The sequence below is a fragment of the Pseudophryne corroboree genome, chromosome 6 (genome assembly GCF_028390025.1).
Source record: "Pseudophryne corroboree isolate aPseCor3 chromosome 6, aPseCor3.hap2, whole genome shotgun sequence".
Lineage (NCBI taxonomy): Eukaryota > Metazoa > Chordata > Amphibia > Anura > Myobatrachidae > Pseudophryne > Pseudophryne corroboree.
This window is the reverse complement of record NC_086449.1, coordinates 634,766,404-634,789,424: the sequence shown is the minus strand read 5'-3', so window position 1 is coordinate 634,789,424 and position 23,021 is coordinate 634,766,404. Positions and strand designations below refer to the sequence as shown.

At 47.9% G+C, this 23,021-nt stretch overlaps 1 protein-coding gene across 9 annotated transcripts in view; it reads right to left on the bottom strand.

The window, feature by feature from the left end:
* FGF1 (fibroblast growth factor 1) overlaps positions 1 to 23,021 on the bottom strand; it is a 401,113-nt gene that overhangs the window by 84,833 nt on the left and 293,259 nt on the right. For 4 of the 9 annotated variants that reach the window (XM_063928132.1, XM_063928134.1, XM_063928133.1 and 1 more), the window contains 2 exons: positions 16,475 to 16,629; positions 9,883 to 9,970 (listed from right to left, as the gene is read on the bottom strand). The exons of 2 other annotated variants lie outside the window; for them this stretch is intronic. The gene's annotated coding sequence lies outside the window, so the exon portion shown is untranslated. Of the gene's footprint in view, positions 1 to 8,887; positions 9,008 to 9,882; positions 9,971 to 16,474; positions 16,630 to 19,928; positions 20,017 to 23,021 lie in introns of those variants that run through there. 3 more of the 9 variants (XM_063928135.1, XM_063928137.1, XM_063928136.1) reach the window with 3 other exon arrangements.

Genomic DNA, 23,021 nt, shown 5'->3' with positions numbered 1-23,021 from the left:
GTACCATTGGCAAGTGTGGGACATCAGCATATGTGCAAATCGGATTCACTTGGGAGGATGGGGGAGGCACCCCCTTCTGTTTCGTATATATACACACAGTTAGTATGATAACAATAATTATATAGGGTATCAGAGGCGGAACTACCGGCAGTGCAAGCAGTGCGTTGCACTGGGGCCCGCCTCTGTCCAGGGGCCCAAGCATGTAATGAGTCAAACTGACTCATTACATGCCACTGTGTGCTGCGGGCAACCGCTGCCCGCAGCGCACAGCCGCCCGGAGAGGAGAGGAGCAGCGGCACTGACAGAGGAAGGAGGAGGAGGGAGGTGAAGGAGGGAGCCGCAGCAGCGCTTTGTTACTGGTGGAGGCACTGCTGCTGCTGCCCCTCTGCTTCACTATAGGCTGTCTTCCGAGAACAGCCTATAGGGAAGCAGAGGGGCAGCAGCGCCTCCACCAGTAACAAAGCGCTGCTGCGGCTCCCTTCTTCACCTCCGTCCTCCACCTCCTCTACTGCCCGGGAATCGTCTGACGCGGCTGCACCGAGGAGCCTGAGCCGGCGGAGAGGGTAAGTATAATTCTTCTTTCTTTCTTTTTCTCTTTTTCTTTCTTTCTTTCTTTCTCTTTCTTTCTTTCTTTCTTGGGCCTGCCTGCCGCTATGTGTAAAAATGGGGGACTGCCTGCCGCTATGTGTAAAAAGGGGAATCAGCCTGCCGCAATGTGTAAAAAGGGGGGATTGCCTGACGTAATGTGTAAAAAGGGGGAATCAGCCTGCCGCAATGTGTAAAAAGGGGGGACTGCCTGACGTAATGTGTAAAAAGGGGGAATCAGCCTGCCGCAATGTGTAAAAAGGGGGGACTGCCTGACGTAATGTGTAACAAGGGGGAATCAGCCTGCCGCAATGTGTAAAAAGGGGGGACTGCCTGACGTAATGTGTAAAAAGGGGGAATCAGCCTGCCGCAATGTGTAAAAATGGGGGACTGCTTGCCGCTATGTGTAAAAAGGGGTAATCTGCCTGCCGCAATGTGTAAAAAGGGGTAATCTGCCTGCCGCAATGTGTAAAAATGGGGAATCTGCCTGCCGTAATGTGTAAAAATTGGGACGCTGTCTGCCGTAATGTGTAACAAGGGCACGCTGTCTGCCGTTATGTGTAAAAAGGGGACGCTGTCTGCCGTTATGTGTAAAAAGGGCACGCTGTCTGCCGTTATGTGTAAAAAGGGCACGCTGTCTGCCGTTATGTGTAAAAAGGGCACGCTGTCTGCCGTTATGTGTAAAAAGGGCACGCTGTCTGCCGTTATGTGTAAAAAGGGCACGCTGTCTGCCGTTATGTGTAAAAAGGGCACGCTGTCTGCCGTTATGTGTAAAAAGGGCACGCTGTCTGCTGTAATGTGTAAAAAGAGGAATCTGTCCGCTGTAAGGTGTAAAAGGGTCTCTACCTGGTGTAGTGGTGCTACTGTGCGGCGTAATTTGAATAATGGAGACTACTGTGTACCGTTTTATGAATTGGTATTATTTTGTGGCCACGCCCCTTCCCCACGAAAGCCACGCGCGCACTGTCCCTGTTTAGCATGCAGAGGTGGGGCTCCGATGCCGTTTCTTGCACACAGTGCTAAAATGTCTAGTTACGGCACTGTTGCTAGGTATCCATTTCTCTGACCCTGAGCAGGTCCCCCTCACCAGATCCTCTCCAGGGGTGAGGGGGTGGACTTGGATGGGATGTGTGTGGGGGGGGGGTATGTGTGGGGGGGGGTGGCCCAAAGCATTTTGTCGCACCTGGGCCCACCGCTCGCTAGTTCCGCCACTGTAGGATATTATGACAAGGTTCCAAAAATACGGAACCAGCAGCATATCAGCAAATTCTCCAGTAAATTTAAAGAAGCAATCAATTATAAAGCTGCTTTTGCTTTATAGCTGATTGCCGCTTTAAATTTAGCAACTAACTTGCCAAAATCTCGGAACCTATTACACAACCCATATACTTTGCTTACTTTTAGATGACATATACTGTAGATTATGCAAATTCTTTCTATTTTTTAAACATATATTTCCTTTATCTTTTTGAAGAAAAGTGGAACTGAAAGCTCAAGTCCAGGTTTCAATTCTACTGCTCATGTGAACCCAGCAAAGGCAGGTCACGAGTGTGCATAGAAATTCTTGTTAATACATTTAAGAATATTTAAAAAGTCAGTGTGTGTGAGGGACTAGAAAAAGGGTATTGGAATAACAGGCAGCAGGGTAACCAGTCCTGTGTATGACTCTGAATGGCACATATTTGCTCAGACTTACATATGTTCAGTGATGGAGCATGCACTATGTGAAAATGTGCAAGATCCATCCAGGGCCAGTGCAAGGTTTCTGGGCACCTTAGGCAACATCTTACCCACCGCCCTGCTCCCTCCAGTTCATAATATGCCATGCAACAGAGTCCCCAATTTATAATATGTCACACAGCAGTGTCCCAAATTCATAATATTAAAATGCCTCAAAAGCAGTGCCTCAAAATCATAATGTGCTTCCAAATTATAATTATGACATACAGGGGTATATGCAATAGGATCCGAATTTGCTGGAGGTGCAGGATATCGGCCGATCTTGGATGATTTTTTAACGCAGCAATCATTTACAAGGCATGCTTTTATAAAAGCATGTAAATTATTTCCGCTTTAAAAAACCTCCTAGATCGTCCGACATCCTGCACCTCCAGCAAACTCAGACCCTATTACATATGGCCCACAATGTCCCTAATACACAGTGATATGTGACCCGAATTCTCTGTATGTCACACAGCTGTGCCCCAATCACCCCCCCCACCCACCCAATTCTTTATATGCTACAAAACTCTACTGCTGCCAATACATTATGCCATACATCAGTGCCCCAATATATATGTGTGCCACACATCTATGCCCCAATGTGTCAGCAGCCATTTACCCACCCCCCAGCCACACACACTAACCCTGCCAGCACTTATTAAAACACACACACACACACACACACACACACACACACACACACACAAGCCCCCCTCCAGTACAGAGACAATCATCTGTATGAGATCCTGCTCTACTCAAGCTCCACTCCAACACCACAGTGTGTATAACAGTGAGTATGGCTGTATCCTGTATTAAAACATCAATAAACCACTCCACTGGTTAAGTTATTTGATGTATTTGATGTTGAGACAATGAGCAAAGCAGCACTAGGCTTTCTCTCAACAGCAGTATGTACACAATCAAGTGATGCTCTTATATGTCCTTAGTGCTAGCCAGCATCCACCTACAAACTGTAGATGTGGAATCCTGAAAGTATATATAGCAGCCTTGCACATTGTGAAACTAATCTGAAGTTTTATTGGACGCTCCTCATTGGTTGCATGGGGCTTCTGTCTTCTTTTTGACCTATTTTCTGTATGTGCCATTAATGGTAATCGTTGCAGCCTTCTGTAAAATGCATCCTTTTTATTTGTCATCCTTCACCATTTAAGTGTTGTGTTGTGTACGGTACTAATAAGTCTAGAAACACTTTGTAATTTTCAACAAAATAATGTCTCAGTTTGCCGCCAGCGATTGTGTTGCAATGCATTGCATACCTGTCTGGCCTCAAAGGGGTTATCCTGGGATTAAAATAGTTCCTCAGTAAAGCCTCTACTGGCTGCTCAATGAGTCCCCAGGGAAGATGGAATGGAATGACTCCAGAGGCAGGAAGCAGAATATAATATTGTTCTGTCCAACTCTTGATAAAGAGCCCCAAACACAACAAGTGCCAGAGAGGGATAATGGCGGCTTGAATGACATATTATTCTACTCTCTACTTCCTGTTTTATTCGGTTTTGTTCTTAATGGAAAGGAAAAACCACACGTAGATTCCGAAAGAAAGAAATCTACTGCTTTCCCTGAATCTGAACTTCTCTCAGAGAAAAGAGCCAATGTTAGCTTTAACAAAGGCATTCTTTCTTATGGTTTTTCAAGCGCTAAACCTTAAAGATCATGTCATAGCATAATCACTATCTGTACTAGCCATTTGTTTGTGATGCAGGAATGAAAAGGTTAAATATTTGCTTTATTCCTATGTGTATTGGGAAAAATAGATTACTAGTTCTTTTGAAAATGAGTGGTCCAAAAAATACTTCAGTGGGTTATTGAGATCCGTATTTCTAAATGACTTGGTTGAAAAGTTTGAACGTTACGGACTCATTTTTTATCTCATCCAAGTAAAGCAATCAGTGCAAGTTATTTCTAATTTGCTTCATTATTTCGCAGGTGTGTTGCCAGTCATTGTTACATTTACGGTCAATGTGGAAGTGGCATTGGGTATGAGTGACCGGCAGTCAGCATACTGATGCCGGGATCCCGGCCGCCTGAATGCCGGCAGGGGGGCAAGAGCAACGAAGACCCTTGCGGGCTTACTGTGCTCGCCATGCTGCGGGTTTGGTGGCTTGCTGCACTCGCCACAGATTCTACTCTGACTGTATGGGTGTCGTGGACACCTATGAGCAGGAATAGTGCTCAGCCCCCAGCCAGCATTCTGGCGGCCGGATTTCCGGCGTTGGTATGCTTACTGCCAGGATCACGATCGCCGGCATGGTGACTAGATCCCGTGAAAGTGAATAAGCTTTAACAGGCTTCTATAGATTAGACAGACTTCTAAAGAATAGACAGACTTTTAGAGCTCAACACTAGTGACTAGAAACAAATTGGATATGGCATTCTTTTTCAGACTTTCTCCATGTCAGGGAGTGCGGAGGGTAAAGCACTGGCTTACATTGCTACCATATGGATCTGTCTCCCACATTTACTTTGAAATGAAGTTGCTGCTATAGTACATCACTTACCAAGTAGAATACCCCATACTCTACACTGATCAAACATAGCATAGCATCAAACATAGTTAAGGTGGAAAACTACCTCAGCTAACCCATATTATGATTATACTGCCCTATATTTCCATCTAGATAAAGTTGAACTTTATATTAAAAGCCTTAATATTTCTTATATTTATGTATTGCTATCTTAGAATTTATCTTTAACTTGACCCTAGCCAGGGCTGAATTAAGTCTGGGGGGGAAGGTGTGTGTGTGTGGGGGCGGGGGGGGGGGGCACTTAAGACAGGGGGGCCCATTAGAATGGGGGGGGGGAGTGTATATTATGCATACCTACCAACATGACCCATTCCAGGAGGGACACAATGCTCTGCTCCTGGACTTCCACTTAATTTATGAATGGCGTCACCTCTGTTGAACTATTCAGTTGATAAGAAAGATATTTCAACACAGATGAGGAGGAGTAGCTGGGAACTCTGGATCACTTACACCTCCCTCCCCCTTCCTATCTCTCTTCTGGTCGGGAAGCTCCATCGGTAGGTCATGAAACCTGATACACCTGTGGCTCTGCCTGCACTGCATACTGTCCTCGCATTCTGGATGTCTCGTTCTGCTGCTACACAAGAGGGAGAGCTAGTAATGTCAGTGTGGTCAGCCGGGGGGCCACCAGATGGGAGGGGGGGTAAAGTATCCCCTGCACCCCTCCTTAATCTGGCAATGCTGCTAGCTATGAAATTTGTTTATCAAAGAGATAATTTTGATTGTAGCCTAGGTAGACTGCTGTACATGGACAACCAAAAGGCATTTCCAATGGTAAAGTACACAAAAAGACTGTGCATACATTCTATTGTGTTATCTGGTACTATTTTCCAACTGGAAAGATGATTGCCAATGCTTACATATGAGCAAAGTTGCAGAACAATTTAATGCAAAACAAATTTCACAGAGGAAAGGCTGTATGGCAGAGATATATAGGCCCGACAATGCAATTTTCCTCTTCCACTTTGGTTTGCCCATTTCAGACTGTATTTATACATTTGGAATTAATAGTCTAACAATAGAACTTGGCCGTTGATGGGCAAATCACTCTGCTGTGTGGTGCACTTTTAGAAGGACTAACCTAGGACCTGAAGCTAAATTCAAAACAAGTCAAATTTTTGTCATCAAATGCGTAATGAGAAATTTGTGATCAAATACTAAATAGTTTTGAAAATGTCACTTATTCCTGCTAATGCCAACACTTGAGGTTTTAGGAAAAAATAGATGAGGTTACTGATTCTGTTGTGATGGTGACTGATCCTCTCACTTCTAGCCACAAGATTCTGTCTAGGTTTGACTGAGTCAACAGCAGTCAGGAACCACAAACCACTGCATCCAGAGAGGAGGTGGTTCATCATGATTCATAACATTGTTCCTAGACTTATCAGCATTGAGCAAGTGCTTGACTACATAGATACAGTAGCCAGCCCTCATTTATTGGTGCTTCTAACTTATAGTTACAAATCTCAGAGAAGCTATTTTTGATTTTGATATACATGCATCTCCAAGTGCCTTTTAGCATTGTCTGGGTTTAAATCTTCAAGTTATTGAGTTATCAATGGATGTAATTGTCAACATTATAAAAATACTTTGCAGGTTAGCAGCGCTTCCAACACACCCATGAGGCGGCTCACATTATTCATTTTTTAAATATTTTTTTTGAAGGGGGGGGTTGGGGGTCACCAGTAGTTCTAATCCCCATTTTACTTTTCAGTGCAGTTTTATAATTAAGTTTTACCACCCTGTGAAGTGTTGATCCAAATATATCCAGTGTGGAAGGCTCAGAACAGGCTCTCCAGGTCAAAGTCCTGCTCCGTGTAGACCAGCAGTGCACCGCTAACAGCGCATGTTTCCCAGATCTTTTGGTTGGAGCAAAGGTGTATTCATTACTGGCTGATACATTTTAAAAGAGCCACAAGTGGTACTAATTATTTCACTTGTAGTACTGAGAAATTTAAAACATGCAAGGCTAATAAAATTATATTATATACTATTGCTGTTGTGGTCACGGTGTGGGCACTGATGTGTTTAATTAGGCTTCAGGATACAGACAGCAACATTTTAGGCAGTTTTATCCCCTTTCTCAAGCTTGGGTGTAGCCTGGGTGCACGCCCCAGTGGCTCCCACTACAAGGGAGACAGGACAGACTTTAGAGAGGAGGACCGGCCGCCAGGGTAAATATTGTGGTGAAGGGTGGCGCATGGGACAGCAGAGGTTGGCGGGGTAGAGTAGAGGGGTATGTCATGTACAATCATAGTGGCTTGTGGTTTCAGGATATACATTTAAGTACAATGTGTGCTGGCATATATACTGATAGATAGATATATATACAGTATATATATATATATATATGTATATATATATATATCAGTGACGTGCAGTGAGGTGAGGCAGAGCCTTTCCTGTCACACTAATGCCTGTGCCAGAGTTTTGACTGTATAAAGTATATGAAAAATACAAAGAATATATATGAAATATCTTCATTGTATTACTAATTATTTTTATGGCCAAAACTCTGGAGTAAAAAGTCTATGGTGTGTGTATACATATATATATATATATATATATATATATATATATATATACAGTTCCGGCGACAGGGGGGTCAAAGGGGACACCTGTACCAGGCCACAAAGATCAGAGGGGACCCAAGTATATGCCACTTAAGGGTGTATTCAATAACTGTCGGAAGCTGCCGTCTTGTCGGAAAGACGGCAGCTTCCGACAGAAATAGGTCGTTAGTGTTTCCGACCTATTCAATAGGGGCTGATTTTTTAATTCCCGACTTGTCGGAAAACACGTGGATCGGCGGAATAGCCGCCGATCCACGTGCTTCTGTCGGAAATGGGGACAAATCCGACAGGTTTTGGCCCCCTTTCCGACAAACTCAATCCGACTTGAAAACAAGTTGTATTGAGTTGAGGAGACAAGCGGTGCTGCGGGCGGCTGGGGGAGTTGAGATCGGTGGCCGGCGGGGGGAGCTGGCTGCGGGGAGACATGTCTGCGGTGGCGGGGAGAGGCGCTGCAGGGAGAGATCTCCCGCCACCCCAGACATCTCCCCCCGCAGGCAACTTCGGCCACCGATCTCTGCTCCCCCCGCTTCCCAGCTTACCCGTGCATCCGCAGCCGCTGACAGCAGCGGCAGGACAGGACCCTGTGTACGGTGTACTGCTATTTAATCTCATGCCCTTGGTAGTGAAGGGGTTAGGAGAACTGGTGCCAGTGTGGATGTCCCTGTACCCTATGCTCTGCAATATAATGTCATGCCCTTGGCAGTGAATGGGACAGTAGGACTGGCAATTAGGGTGGCTGTCCCTGTAAACTCTGCTCTACTTTGCAGATGCTGTGGCAAGGAGCATGTTACAGTATGTGCACTGAGACAGGACTATTGTGTTATTTGCTGGATAAGATTGACACAGTCTTATTAATGCTATCTGTGGATCTGAAAATAATATTTAGATGTTCCCCCTTTATTCCAATTACCAGACTTCTTGTCACCAAACTGAATTACTGATATATGATTATGCATCTTGTGTAAATAGAAATTAGATGTTCAAACCAACACACATCGCATGTAGCTTGCAGTTTGGAGAATGAAAAGTATTATTATATAATCATATGAAAGGGGCAACACTTATTATTTTATTATGCACACTTATGTTACTACAAGTGCCCAATATGTCTATTGTATCTTTTATGTTCTGAATGGCAAGATAGCTCAAACTCAGGGGGTAATTCAGACGTGATCGCTAGGGTGCGTTTTTAGCAGCCCTGCAATCAGGTAGTCACCACCTACAGGGGGAGGGTATGTGGTGTGTGCAGGTGTGTGATCGCATTTGTAGAAGAGCTGCACAAACATCAGTTTGTGCAGTCTTTGCTCAGCCCCAGGACATACTCTACCGCTGCGATGGATTGCTGGTGATCGGGGGCCGGAGCTGACATCAGACACCCTCCCTCCAAACTCCTGTGTTTTTCCGGACACTCCTTTAAAACGGTCAGTTGCCACCCACATACGACCTCTTCCTGCCAATCACCTTGTGATCGCCTGTGCGATTGCTTTTTCCGCACCATCCCGTCGATATGCACCGATGCCTGGTGCAGTCATCTGGCGTGCCGGTGCATTGCGGTGCATGCGCAGTTCACATCTGATCGCCCGCTGTGCAAAAACAATACATGTGTCTCCAACGACACAGCCCTCCGCTGATCCAAGCAAGATGGTAAATTGCTCCAGTGCCCTCCTCAGGAAAAGCCACCCCACAAACTGCATGCAAAAGAAGGTAGCATTCAAAGACTTGATTGGAAATGAAGCAAAAAGTGAACATTTTTAATCTACTTTCAGGGATTGAATCCCCTTCTTCTGTGTATATATATATATCTATATATCTCTCTCTCTCTCTCTCTATATATATATATATATATATATATATATCTATTTATATATATATATATATATATATATATATACAGGGGCGGATTGGGAACAAAAAGCGGCCCCGGAAAAATTTGTACTAGTGGCCCCACATGGGCAGCACCAGAGGTGTAAGGTCTAGCCATGGGCCATGGCAGCAGCACCTCCCCCCAATACTTTCCAGATAGTGGGCATGTCCAGCATCAAGGGGGAAGTTAAAAAGAACTAAGATTAAATATTATGAGCACATTATATGATACATCTTCAGAATTTAGGAAACCATATCATTCTTTAGAACGATATATTTTCTTGCTTATTACACCAACCGTATCCCAATCACTATTCACTCAATCTTATATGTCAGCCAAGCAGGCAGACAGAGCATACACTAGATCATCTGCAATCACAGGCTAAGTGGCAAAGTCATTTTCATATATGCAAATTGTTTGGCATCTTATTCATTATGTCTATAAAAAAGACCACATGTCCTCAAACAAAACAGGCCCCATGGGTGCGTCGGCCCACCGGGAATCTTCCCTGTAAACCCTATGCCCAATCCACCTCTGTATATATATATATATATATATATATATAATTGGCTCCTGTTCATTGCAAACCCACCTCTAAACTTGGCTTCTTGTGTGTCTTCGGGAAATAGTGATGTTCTTGTTTTGGAGATGACTCACCACACAGCTGCTTCACCTGGTTCCTATGGAGAACAGAAAAACCGTATTCTGCACATTAATAACTGAAATTATAATAACGGAGTACTTAGATGAATTTTAAAAATGGTTTTCTCTATACTACTGCATATTTGACATGTTTTTGACAGTACCTTCAGTTTTGGCTATTACAGTTCATACTTGCCTACCATCCCAGAACGGCTGGTAGGCTCCCGAAAATCATGTGGCACTCCCGGCCCCCAGGAAAAGCGGGCAAGTCTCCCACATCTGTCGCTAGCCACTGCACCCCCTTGGCTGCCCACAACAGAGCAACATGTGCTTTGTTGTGGGTGTTCTGAGGGAGGCCCGAAGATGCAATTTGTGCTGAATCACGTCATCGAAGCCCCATCCCCCCCGGCTATACAGTGCCTGTTCGTCCCCCTTCCCCCCCAAACAGCCCCCCTTACCACCACTATGTGCCAACCAGGCTGCAGGGGCAGCAAAGTAGGCAAGTATGTACAAATTGTACCTGACACCTTACACAGTTGTTGTTTCCAGGGTCATTACCAGAACTTTGTGGTCCTCATAGCAGCATATTAAAGGGGCCACTGTCCAAATGCAGCAGCAGTTATTAACTTCATGCCCCATAGTAATGCCATAGTTATTTTATGAAGCATCCTAGTTCCTTAGTTTACATGATGTCACATTGTAGGTCAGTGTCATATTATGGCACATTACAGTGCCCCCTGTTCATACTGTGCCACATTAGAGTGCCCTCCTGTTCAATCTATGCCATGTTACAGTGCCCCAGTTCATATTATGCCACACTATAGTGCCTCCATTGCATATTTCATTCTCTACCCTACTTACTTCCTGCCCTCAGGCTTGCTCGTGCCTCATGTCACCTGTCTGTCTTCTCTCTCCCCTAGATTGTAAGCTCCTTGGAGCAGGGCCCTCTTCCCTCCTGATCTCACAGCCCTCTTTTCTTACACATCAACTACATCCCTCACCTACCCAGTGCCTGTCTAACCCACATCTCCTCTCACTCAAAGCCGTTCATCTCTCCCAATGGCTGTACTCTCCTAGTAGTACACCGATTACTCTTTTGCTTACCTAAGCTAACCATATTATTCCTTTAACCTGGGACACTCATGAATTACACAGGTTCTGTGGCTGGCTGACTACAAGCCTGCATTTCACCTGGTTTTGGCGCTGTGAACCACTTGTTGTGCCTTATAATAATAATAATAATAATAATTATAATAATGTTGTGCCACATTAAAGTGCCCCAATACTTATTATGTAACATTATGGTGCCTTCCACATTACAGTGAGCAGATCAAATTAAGAAACATTACAGTGGCCTCCAAATCAAATGATGCCACATTACAGTGCCCCTTACCATTATAACAACCACTGCACATAGGGACGTTTTAAGAGAGGAGGGGACCCGCGTGCAGCCTCCGTCGCGGGCCCCCTCCTCTCTGGCAGCTAGTAGACTCTGGCTTAAAGCCCGCACCTTGTTTCCTAGGACACCTCCAGTGCGCATGCGCACATGACTCGGAAATGGGCGCAGCGGCTATTATCCAAGTGATTTGTGCCCGCACTGTAGAGCCACTGCCACGGGTCTCCGGAGGGGTAAGTATACTCCATAGGTGCAATGTGTGCCTATGACTATGAATACACACACTTCTGACTAGGGATGTAATGTCACACAATATAGGTTGAGCTATGGTTCAGTCCCAATTGCTTAGCAGGCAAATCTGGGAAACTTATTATTGGGTATTTATTATTTATTTGTTTATTAACAGTTTCTTATATAACGCAGCAAATTCCGTTGCGCTTTACAATTGGAAATAACAATGATATAACAAAACTGGGTAATAACAAACATAGAGGTAGGAAGGCCCTGCTCGTAAGCTTACAATCTATAGGGAAATAGGCATGGATACACAAGGATAGGTGTTATGTATTGCATAGTTGTCCACCAGATTGCAAAGGTTCTTGGTGGGCTGTATGATATGGGGGGGGTCATTCCGAGCTGTTCGCTAGCTGCCGTTGTTCGCTGCATAGCGATCAGTGAAAAAAATGGCTAATCTGCGCATGCGTATGCACCGCAATGCGCACGTGCGACGTACGGGTACAAAGAGCATCGTGGTTTTGCAAAGGTTCTAGCGAAGCTTTCAGTCGCACAGCCGATTGCAAGGAGATTGACAGGAAGAGGGCGTTTCTGGGTGTCAACTGACCGTTTTCTGGGAGTGTTTGGAAAAACGCAGGCGTGGCCGGGCGTTTGCTGGGCGGGTATCTGACATCATTACCGTGTCACTCGTCGCAGCAATCATCGCACAGGATAAGTAACTACAGGGCTGGTCTTGTTTTGCACAAAATGTGTTTGCAGGCGCTCTGCTGCACAGGCGTTCGCACTCCTGCAAAACGAAAATACACTCCTCCGTGGGCGACGACTATGCATTTGCACGACTGCCAAAAATGCTAGCGAGCGAACAACTCAGAATGACCCCCCATGGTTATACAGCAGTGAGAACCGGGGTCGAGAGGAAGGATGAGAAGACATGTGAAGATGTGATATGTGACTTTATGACCTGGTCTAGGGCCCCCTAAGGCTCTGGGTCCTATAACGATGGCTCCCTTGCTCCCAATTTACGCCCAGTGGTAGGTGCGGCCGGGGGGCAGGGTGGCATCTGCCTCCCAGGCCAGTAAACTGTTAAGGTTTTGGGTCTTGCATCACACTTATCTGCCTGGCTGGGTCAGCCTGCAACTCAGTGGCTGCTTTCTTGTCTTGCAGGAAGTCTGTAGTGGGTGGGTGCGACCCGTCTTAAACCTGAAGTCTCTAAACCCGTATCTGCGGGTGTTCAAATTCAAGATGGAATCCCTGCGGGCAGTGGTGTCCGGTCTGGAGGAGGGGGAATTCTTAGTATCTCTGGATGTCAAGGATGCTTACCTACACATTCCCATGTGGCCCTCTCATCAGGCTTACCTCAGGTTCGCCATCTTGGACGACCACTTCCAGTTTCAGGGCTTGATCTTTGGCCTGTCCACAGCTCCGAGAGTTTTCCCCAAAGACATGGCTGAGATGATGCTGCTGGACGATCTCCTGATAAAGGCTATGTCCAGGGAACGCCTCCTGCACAGCATCGATCTGACGACTCACCTGCTTATGGATCATGGGTGGATTCTAAACTTCCAGAAATCTCACCCGGAACCGACCCAACGTCTCTAATTCCTGGGAATGATACTGGATACAGTATCTCAAAAGATATTTCTCCCGAGGGACAAAGCCTTGGCCATCCAGGCTTTGGTTCGCTCAGTGCTCCGTCCTCGCAAGGTGTCCATACATCTTTGTATACATTTGCTGGGCAAGATGGTTGCTGCTTACGAGGCAATCCAAAACGGAAGATTTCATGCCCTGCCTTTTCAGCTGGATCTGCTGGAGAAATGGTCGGAGTCTCACCTTCACATGCATCAGGAAGTGACCTTATCTCCGAATGCCTGGATCTCTCTCTAATGGTGGCTACAAGTTCCTAACCTGGTAGAAGGCAGGAATTTCAATATCCACTCATGGATTCTGACAACGGATGCCAGCCTCCGGGGTTGGGGGGCTGTGACCCAAGGGGCTCAGTCTCAGGGGAAATGATCAGTTCAGGAATCTACTCTGCTGATAAATGTCCTAGAACTCAGGGCACGTACAATGCCCTTCTGCAAGCTTCCAATCTCCTTAGGGATCGAGCGATCCAGGTTCAATCGGACAATGCCATGGCGGTGGCGTACATAACAGACGAGGGAACAAAAAGCAGAGCAGCGATGCGAGAAGTGTCAACAATCCTCCTCTGGGCAGAGGCCAACGCAAGGTCCATCTCAGCCATATTCATTCCAGGAGTGGACAACTGGGAAGTGGTATTCCTCAGCAAACACGGCCTTCATCCGGGGGAATAAGGTCTACATCCCCAGGTGTTTCAACAATTAATTCACCGGTGGGGCTGTCCGCAGATAGACCTGATGCCTTCTCGTCTCAACAAGAAGCTATGCCATTACTGTTCCAGAATGAAGGATCCGTAGGCTGTAGCAGTGGACACGCTGACAACACCTTGGTCGTACTAGTTTGTGTACCTATTCCCTCCTCTACCACTAAACCCAAGAGTCCTAAAAAGAATAAGAAGAGAAAGCATTCTGGCAATTCTAATTGCCCCAGATTGGCCTCGAAAGGCGTGGTACTCGGACCTCATAGCCATGGCTCTGGAGGATCCATGGCCTCTGCCACTTCGAAACGATCTTCTTCAGCAAGGTCTGTTAATCTATTCAGACTTACAGCGGCTACGTTTGACGGCTTGGAAGTTGAGAGGGAGATTCTAGCAAGCAAAGGTCTTCCCTCCAGGGTTATTTCCACCATGGTCCAAGCCAGGAAGATGTTGACGTCAAAACATTATAATCGTATCTAGAAAATGTATGTTTCCTGGTGTGAAAGTAGAAAGGTATCTCCCATGGAATTTAGAATCAGTCGTTTTCTACTTTTCCTGCAAGCGAGAGTGGATATGGGCCTACGGTTAGGCTCCATCAAAGTTCAGATTTCTGCGCTCTCTATTTTCTTCCAGAAACCACTTGCCATGTTGCCTGAAGTTCAAACTTTACTGAAGGGAGTTCTTCATTTGCATCTGCCCTTTGTACCTCCACGGCTCCGTGGGACGTCAATATGGTTCTCTCCTTTCTCCAATCGGACTGGTTTGATCACTTACATAGGGTGGAGTTAAAACTTCTCACCTGGAGGACGGTGATGTTATTGGCATTGGCGTCTGCCAGACTGTGTCTGAATTGGGGGTCTTATCCTGTAAGAGCACTTATTTGATATTTCATGAAGACAGGGCGGAATTTAGGACCCGTCCTCAGTTTTTGCCAAAAGTGGTGTCAGCTTTTCATGTGAATCACAAGGGTTGAATATCTGCACACTCAATGTATGTAATATTCTAATACTGCGGGTGTAGGGGAATCATTACCCTATAACCCCATGAGTGGTCCCCTATCTTATGTCTCAGACAATACTAATTATATTTCGGGGGTGCTGTCAATTACAGTATATGTACATCAAAGTTGGGAGGAAAAGAGAGAAGGAAACTGTATAATTGAAGCACTAAAGAAAAATTGATTATTCATAAAATTTAACCTTTATTAAGTATACATTAGAATATATTAAGTTTAGTCGACCCAAACTACAGTGAAACATAAGAGTTAAAATCAAACAAACTAACATGTATGTGAATCCTAAAAGATTGAGAATGTGAATAAAGAATTAAAAGGCGTGTCCGCGTGTGTTTCTTGTGTATTAAGCACTTACTGTATCTATCCCAGTGCTATCCAAAAGTAATCACTATTGATCTTCTCAATTAGTTAAATATCAGCTATCACTGTTGGTATAATAATTCACTGTTATCACTGTGGTTCCCTTAGATGTATAATCTTAAATAGAATCACCTGGGAAACACATTTCTATATAACACAAATATCTCGCATCCACTATCCACGTTGATACCCACAGTGGAAAATGTAATCATGCATGTGGGGAAAAATTATCCAGGGAACATATACATTCCAGTACTAATGTGGGACTTTAGAGGATATAGCAATCCTAATTTTATCTATCAGCCCACATTATTGGACATTTTCTTGGTCCTATTGTAACAGACTAAAGTATAGAGAATATAATTTCCCTTAGGGGTGTCGCAACCCCACTGGTAGTGTGCTATTCGTCTGTATAGATCAAAGTCACGTTCTTACTAGAATGCACACTTCAATATATCAGAACAGATTCATCTTACTGTCTGATGTTAAATTCATTAGAAAATATAAAGAGTTTGGGGATATAGCGATCCCACTATAAGTTTACACCTTACCCTCCCTTTATGTAGCCTAAACCTAACCCTCCCCCCTCCCTGCAGACTAACCCTAACCATCCCTGGTGGCGTCTAAACCTAACCCCACCATCCCACATCCTAAAGCTAACTTTCCCTTCCTGCAGCCTAACCCTAACCCTCCCTGGGGCACAGGCATATGTGTAATGGATGCAGTGTGTGCGATGCACATGGGCCCCTGAGTCCAGAGGGTGCCCCTACTGCACATGCTGCACCCATTTTCTAAAAACTCACCCCTCCGGAGCCCCGCGCAGTTGTCTGCGGAGATGTTAAAAGTAAAACACTATGAAAATGGTGCAGCGCCCATTTCCACGGAGTTCTGCGCATGCGCAGTACAAAAATCACTGGGAAAATGGCTGCCGCACTATTTTCCCGGAGATCTGCGCATGCGCAGTAGAGTCTGAGCGCTCTAGTGCTCAGACTCTCAGCACTGCCAGCAGAGAGGAGGGGGCCCGAACGGAGGACGCTGCACCCGGGTCTCCTCCTCTCTTAAAGCGCCCCTGTCCTGGGGGTGTGCCTACGTTTACCAACCCCTCCCCGCAGCCTATACCTAACCTTCCATTGTACGCTGCCTACCTCTAACCCTACTACTGCAGTCTACATCTAACCTCAACACCCCTTCCTGCGGCTTACCTGTCTGGTGCGGTGGTGTCTACTCATTCGGGATCCTGGCTGTTGAGATTCTGGTGCCAGGATGGAGATCCTAAGCTGGTGTCGGCATTCCAAATTGTGTCGGGATTCTGGTATTTGGTATTCTGACTGCCGGGATCCCGACCGTCGGATCAGTTCTTCAAGAAAATATAAACATATGTAAGCAGAACAGAAAGCCGCATGTTTGCAGATAGAGCTATACGTGTGTGTGTGTGTGCGTGCGTGCGTGCGTGCGTGCGTGCGTGCGTGCGTGTGTGTGTGTGTGTGTGTGTGTGTTTGTGTAAAACGTACATTTCCATGCTACATGACTATTTCCAAATTGATTGCACACTTGCGCCTCCTTCCAAATTCATTGCACACTTGCGCCTCCTTACACATAGAGATATGGAGCAGGGCTGGGAAGGAGAGGGCAAGGGCTGGCTGAGTACAGGAAGGGTGTGTTATTGTAAGTGGTCTAATCAGTGGCGGGAGCAGCTACAATAGCACCTGTTAGGAGATGTATCTGCTGAATACTTGTCAACTGTACTTTATTTAACTCCTCATTGGAAATAGCCCAGAAAGGAGCTGCAGCTGACCACTGAGAGTGTGGGTTCGGCTCTTTTTGTCATTAAGAGCGGCCCCAGTTGAGTCATTATCTCCCAATTCATGGGTCTAAAAAGAGGAGACGGAGCCAAAATGGTGTGATTCGTGTCATATTGGCCCTGCATTTCATGGTATTATGGTGGTCATTCCGAGTTGTTCGCTCGCTAGCTGCTTTTAGCAGCATTGCAAACGCTAGGCCGCCGCCCTCTGGGAGTGTATCTTAGCTTAGCAGAATTGCGAACGAAAGATTAGCAGAATTGCTACTAAATATTTTCTTGCAGTTTCTGAGTAGCTCCAGACCTACTTCTAGATTGCGATCAGCTCGGTCCGTTTAGTTCCTGGTTTGACGTCACAAACACGCCCTACGTTCGGCCAGCCACTCCTCCGTTTCTCCAGCCACTCCCACGTTTTTCCCTGACACGCCTGCGTTTGTTAGCACACTTCCGGAAAACGCTCAGTTACCACCCAGAAACGCCCCTTTCCTGTCAATCAATCACCGATCAGCAGTGCGACTGAAAAGCGCCGCACGTACAACAGCAAAACTGCTAAGTTAGTGTTGCTAGTTAAATAACTAAGCGCATGCACGCTGCGTACCATGCGCATGCAGCAACAAATCGCAGCACAGCGAAAATCGGCAACGAGCGAACAACTCGGAATGACCACCTATGTTCCTCAATCTGCCCGCTTCACTAGGAAGTGGGCAAGATGTGGGTTACAGTACTCCGGAGGACAGACCAAAAACATCAGGAGTCTCCCGCAGGTAAGTATGATCTGTTGCTGATGCTTAACTGCTGGTGCAAATATCTGTTCTCATAATTATGTTCATCAGCATGGACCCTTGCAGTATTAAAAAGATGGCTGCTGCTTTATATATTGCATCATGAAACCTTATTGATACAGCATGGCTAATTGCGGCTAGATCCAGTGAAACACGTCTTCAGTGTCAATGTGTTGTTGTTTTTTCCCTTTGGGTTTAGTAATGGGAATAATGGGATTCCTGTATATATTGGTTATCAATAAATTGATGAACAGGGGAACAGGATTTTTTTTCTGTGGGTTTTTTCCTGTACATTTTTATGTGGCACCACAGGTTCCAGCGGACCATAATTGTCTGAGCATGGAGGCTCTTTCAGTTCTATAAACATCAGTGTCCCTGGCAACCATGGGTATGCTTGCACTTGTGGCTTCCTGAGAACAGTAGTGCCCCATACAAAATAAAAAAATGAAACATTTATCACACCAAAAACTAAATCTGTTTGGAGGAATGCTAGGGCTTTCAGTATGGGGCTGCTAGGACACTCCACGCTACCCCACTGCAGTGGCAACCAGCCCAGGCCTATGAGCGCTGGTGCTTTCAGTATGGGGCTGCTAGGACACTCCACGCTACCCCACTGCAGTGGCAACCAGCCCAGGCCTATGAGCGCTGGTGCTTTCAGTATGGGGCTGCTAGGACACTCCACACTACCCCACTGCAGAGGCAACCAGCCCAGGCCTATGAGCGCTGGTGCTTTCAGTATGGGGCTGCTAGGACACTCCACACTACCCCACTGCAGAGGCAACCAGCCCAGGCCTATGAGCGCTGGTGCTTTCAGCATGGGGCTGCTAGGACACTCCACGCTACCCCACAGCAGAGGCAACCAGCCCAGGCCTATGAGCGCTGGTGCTTTCAGCATGGGGCTGCTAGGACACTCCACGCTACCCCACTGCAGAGGCAACCAGCCCAGGCCTATGAGCGCTGGTGCTTTCAGCATGGGGCTGCTAGGACACTCCACGCTACCCCACTGCAGAGGCAACCAGCCCAGGCCTATGAGCGCTGGTGCTTTCAGCATGGGGCTGCTAGGACACTCCACGCTACCCCACTGCAGAGGCAACCAGCCCAGGCCTATGAGCGCTGGTGCTTTCAGCATGGGGCTGCTAGGACACTCCACGCTACCCCACTGCAGAGGCAACCAGCCCAGGCCTATGAGCGCTGGTGCTTTCAGCATGGGGCTGCTAGGACACTCCACGCTACCCCACAGCAGAGGCAACCAGCCCAGGCCTATGAGCGCTGGTGCTTTCAGCATGGGGCTGCTAGGACACTCCACGCTACCCCACAGCAGAGGCAACCTGCCCAGGCCTATGAGCGCTGGTGCTTTCAGCATGGGGCTGCTAGGACACTCCACGCTACCCCACTGCAGAGGCAACCAGCCCAGGCCTATGAGCGCTGGTGCTTTCAGCATGGGGCTGCTAGGACACTCCACGCTACCCCACAGCAGAGGCAACCAGCCCAGGCCTATGAGCGCTGGTGCTTTCAGTATGGGGCTGCTAGGACACTCCACGCTACCCCACAGCAGAGGCAACCAGCCCAGGCCTATGAGCGCTCGTGCTCGCATCACTTTGGAGTTGGAGAGGAGACATTTTTATCAAAGTATTTCTTAATTTCTTTACATTTTTTTTACACATTCAAATGCCATTCATCAAGTTGTTGATGATGAAAGGCGACTCAAGTGTGTTGCTGCATCACATCTAAAGAGTATCCAACAGGTTACACATAGCAAGTTACCAACATACAAAAGACGCAGTTAACAATCTCCTGAGTATGTCTTCAGAAAGGGATCGGTATGCAGTCCCAACGGACAGGATGCCGGCAATCACAATACTGACGCCGGCGTCCTGATGGTCACGATCAGGACAGGGGTGAGGCAAATAAATTATATTGTATACTCCCCCCCCACACACACGCCCCCCTCCCTGCAGCCTAACCATAACCTCCCCGGGTGGCGATTAAACCTAACCCACCTCCCCCTTCCCGCAGCTAAATCCTAATGCTCCCAGCTTTACTCATCTTTGGGAATTCTGCCATCGCGATTCTGACCTGTTGGGGTTCTGGTGTCTGTGTTCTGATGGGTGTAGGGATTCCGACCCAGCTATTTCGACTGGCGGGATCCCGACAGCTGAGATCTTGAACATATACTTTTAGACATAATGAAAAAAAGGAATATGTGTGGAACGTAGAGAAAAATACATGAAGGATATCTGTGACAATGATTTCCACTAACATTTTGGATGCATAAACAACTAATTCAGCATAAGCCCTGTGCACTGGCTGGATTTCACTATGGGGCCTATTTATCAAGTACCTCTGTCCTTAAAGGATCAGCATTAGATGTCCATTAATGCACCAACATAGAAATTGGAGATATATCCAGCTTGGAGAAAACACCAGCGCCTCTCAGCGCTGCACTCCTCACTCCAGGAGTCGGATTCACAGGAGTGCACAGTGCACACCACCACCACCACCACAGAGTAGGGATTTATTACAACCCCCCCATCCCCCCCTCCCTGGTGGGACTCTCACTTGCTCTCTCCATAGCTCTCCCCTCTATATGTCGCTCACTTCTATCCCAAGCCCTTCCCTATGTTACTCTCACCTGCTCTCTTCCTAGCCCTCCTCCATGTTACTCTCACCTGCTCGTTCCCTAGCCCTCCCCCCATGTTCCTCTCACCTGCTCTCTCCCTAGCCCTCCTCTCACGTTCATCTCACCTGCTCTCTCCCTAGCCCTCCCCCTGCGTTCCTCTCAAATGCTCTCTCCCTTGCCCTCCTGCCTCTTTCCTCTACCTTGCTCTTACCCTAGCCCTCCTCCCGATTGCCTTTCACCTGCTCTAACCCTAGCACTCCCCCCGCGTGCCTCTCACCTGCTCTCTCTCTAGCCCTCCTCTCGCATTCCTCTAACCTGTCCTCTCCCTAGCCCAGCCCCCGTGTTCTTCTTACCTGCTTTCTCCTTAGCCCCCTCCCGTGTTACTCTCACCTGCTCGCTCCCTATCCCTCCCCCCATGTTACTCTCACCTGCTCTAACCCTAGCCCTCCTCCCGCGTGCCTCTCACCTGCTCTAACCCTAGCCCTCCTCCCGCGTGCCTCTCGCCTGCTCTAACCATAGCTCTCCCCCCTGCGTTCCTCTCACCTGCTCTCTCCCTAGCCCTCCTCTCGCATTCCTCTAACCTGTCCTCTCCCTAGCCCAGCCCCCGTGTTCTTCTTACCTGCTTTCTCCTTAGCCCCCTCCCGTGTTACTCTCACCTGCTCGCTCCCTATCCCTCCCCCCATGTTACTCTCACCTGCTCTAACCCTAGCCCTCCTCCCGCGTGCCTCTCACCTGCTCTAACCCTAGCCCTCCTCCCGCGTGCCTCTCGCCTGCTCTAACCATAGCTCTCCCCCCTGCGTTCCTCTCACCTGCTCTCTCCCTAGCCCTCCTCCTGCATTCCTCTCACCTGCCCTCTCCCTAGCCCTCTCCCGAGTTCTTCTTACCTGCTCTCTCCCTAGCCCCCCGTGTTACTCTCACCTGATCGCATTCGCTACCCAGCCCTTCCCCCATGTTACTCTCACCGGCTCTAACCCTAGCCCATCCCCGCATTCCTCTCACATACCCTCTCCCTAGCCCTCCTTTCGCGTTCCTCTCACCTGCTCTCTCCCTAGCCCTCCCCCCCACATTCCTCTCACCTGCTCTCTCCCTAGCCCTCCACCCTCTTTCCCCTACCCTGCTCTTACCCTAGCCCTCCTCCCGCTTGCCTCTCACCTGCTCTAACCCTAGCACTCCCCCGCGTGCCTCTCACCTGCTCTTTCCCTAGTTCTCCTCCCACATTCCTCTCACCTGCCCTCTCCCTAGCCCCCCCCCGCGTTCTTCTTACCTGCTCTCTCCCTAGCCCCCCGTGTTTCTCTCATCTGCTCGCTCCCTAGCCTTCCCCCCATGTTACTCTCACCTGCTCTAACCCTAGCCCTCCGCTGCGTTCCTCTCACTTGCTCTCTCCCTAGCCCTCCCCCCCACATTCCTCTCACCTGCTCTCTCCCTAGCCCTCCACCCTCTTTCCCCTACCCTGCTCTTACCCTAGCCCTCCTTCCGCGTGCCTCTCACCTGCTCAATCCTAGCCCTCCCGCCGTGTTACTCTCACCTGCTTGCTACCTAGCCCTCCACCATGTTACTTTCACCTGCTCTCTCCCTAACCCTACTCCCCCGCATTCCTCTCACCTGCCCTCTCCCTAGCCCTCCTCTCGCGTTCCTCTCACCTGCTCTCTCCCTAGCCCTCCTCTCGCGTTCCTCTCACCTGCTCTCTCCCTAGCCATCCTCTCGCGTTCCTCTCACCTGCTCTCTCCCTAGCCCTCCCCCTGCGTTCCACTCACCTGCTCTCTCCCTAGCCCTCCTCTCGCGTTCCTCTCACCTGCTCTCTCCCTAGCCCTCCCCCTGCGTTCCTCTCACCTGCTCTCTCTCCCTAGCCCTCCCCCCGCATTCCTCTCACCTGCTCTTACCCTAGTCCTCCCCCCGCATGCTCCTCACCTGCTCTAACCCTAGCTCTCCCCCGCATTTCTTTCACCTGCTCTTTTCCTTGCTCTCCCGGTGTTCCTTTCACCTGCTTTCTCCCTAGCTCTGCCCCAGTGTGCTTCTAACCTGCTCTTTCCCTAGCCCTCCCGCCCTTGCCCCTCACCTGTTCTAACCCTAGCTCTACCCCCTGAATGCCACTCACCTGCTCTTTCCCTAGCTCTCCCCCAGTGTTCCTTTCACCTGCTTTCTCCCTAGCTCTCCCCCAGTGTGCCACTCTGCTGCTGTAATGTGTAAAAAAGAGGGACTCTGCCTGCCTAATGTGTAAAATGCGGGACTCTGCTGCTTAATGTTTTTAATAGGGTGACTCTGCTGCCTAATGTGTAAAAAGGGGGACTCTGCTTGCCTAATGTGTAAAAATGGGGATTCTTCTGCTGTAATGTGTAAAAAGGGGACTCTGACTGCCGTAATGTGTAAAAGGGGATTCTACCTGCCGTAATGTGTAAAATGGAGCTCTGCCTGCCGTAACGTGTAAAAGGAACGCTGTGGCCATGCCCCTTCCCCATGAAGCCACGCCCCTAATTTTTTTGCGCGCTAGTGGCACGCACTGGCCCTGTTTTGTATGTGGGGGGCGCCTGTGCTGTTTCTTGCACACAGCG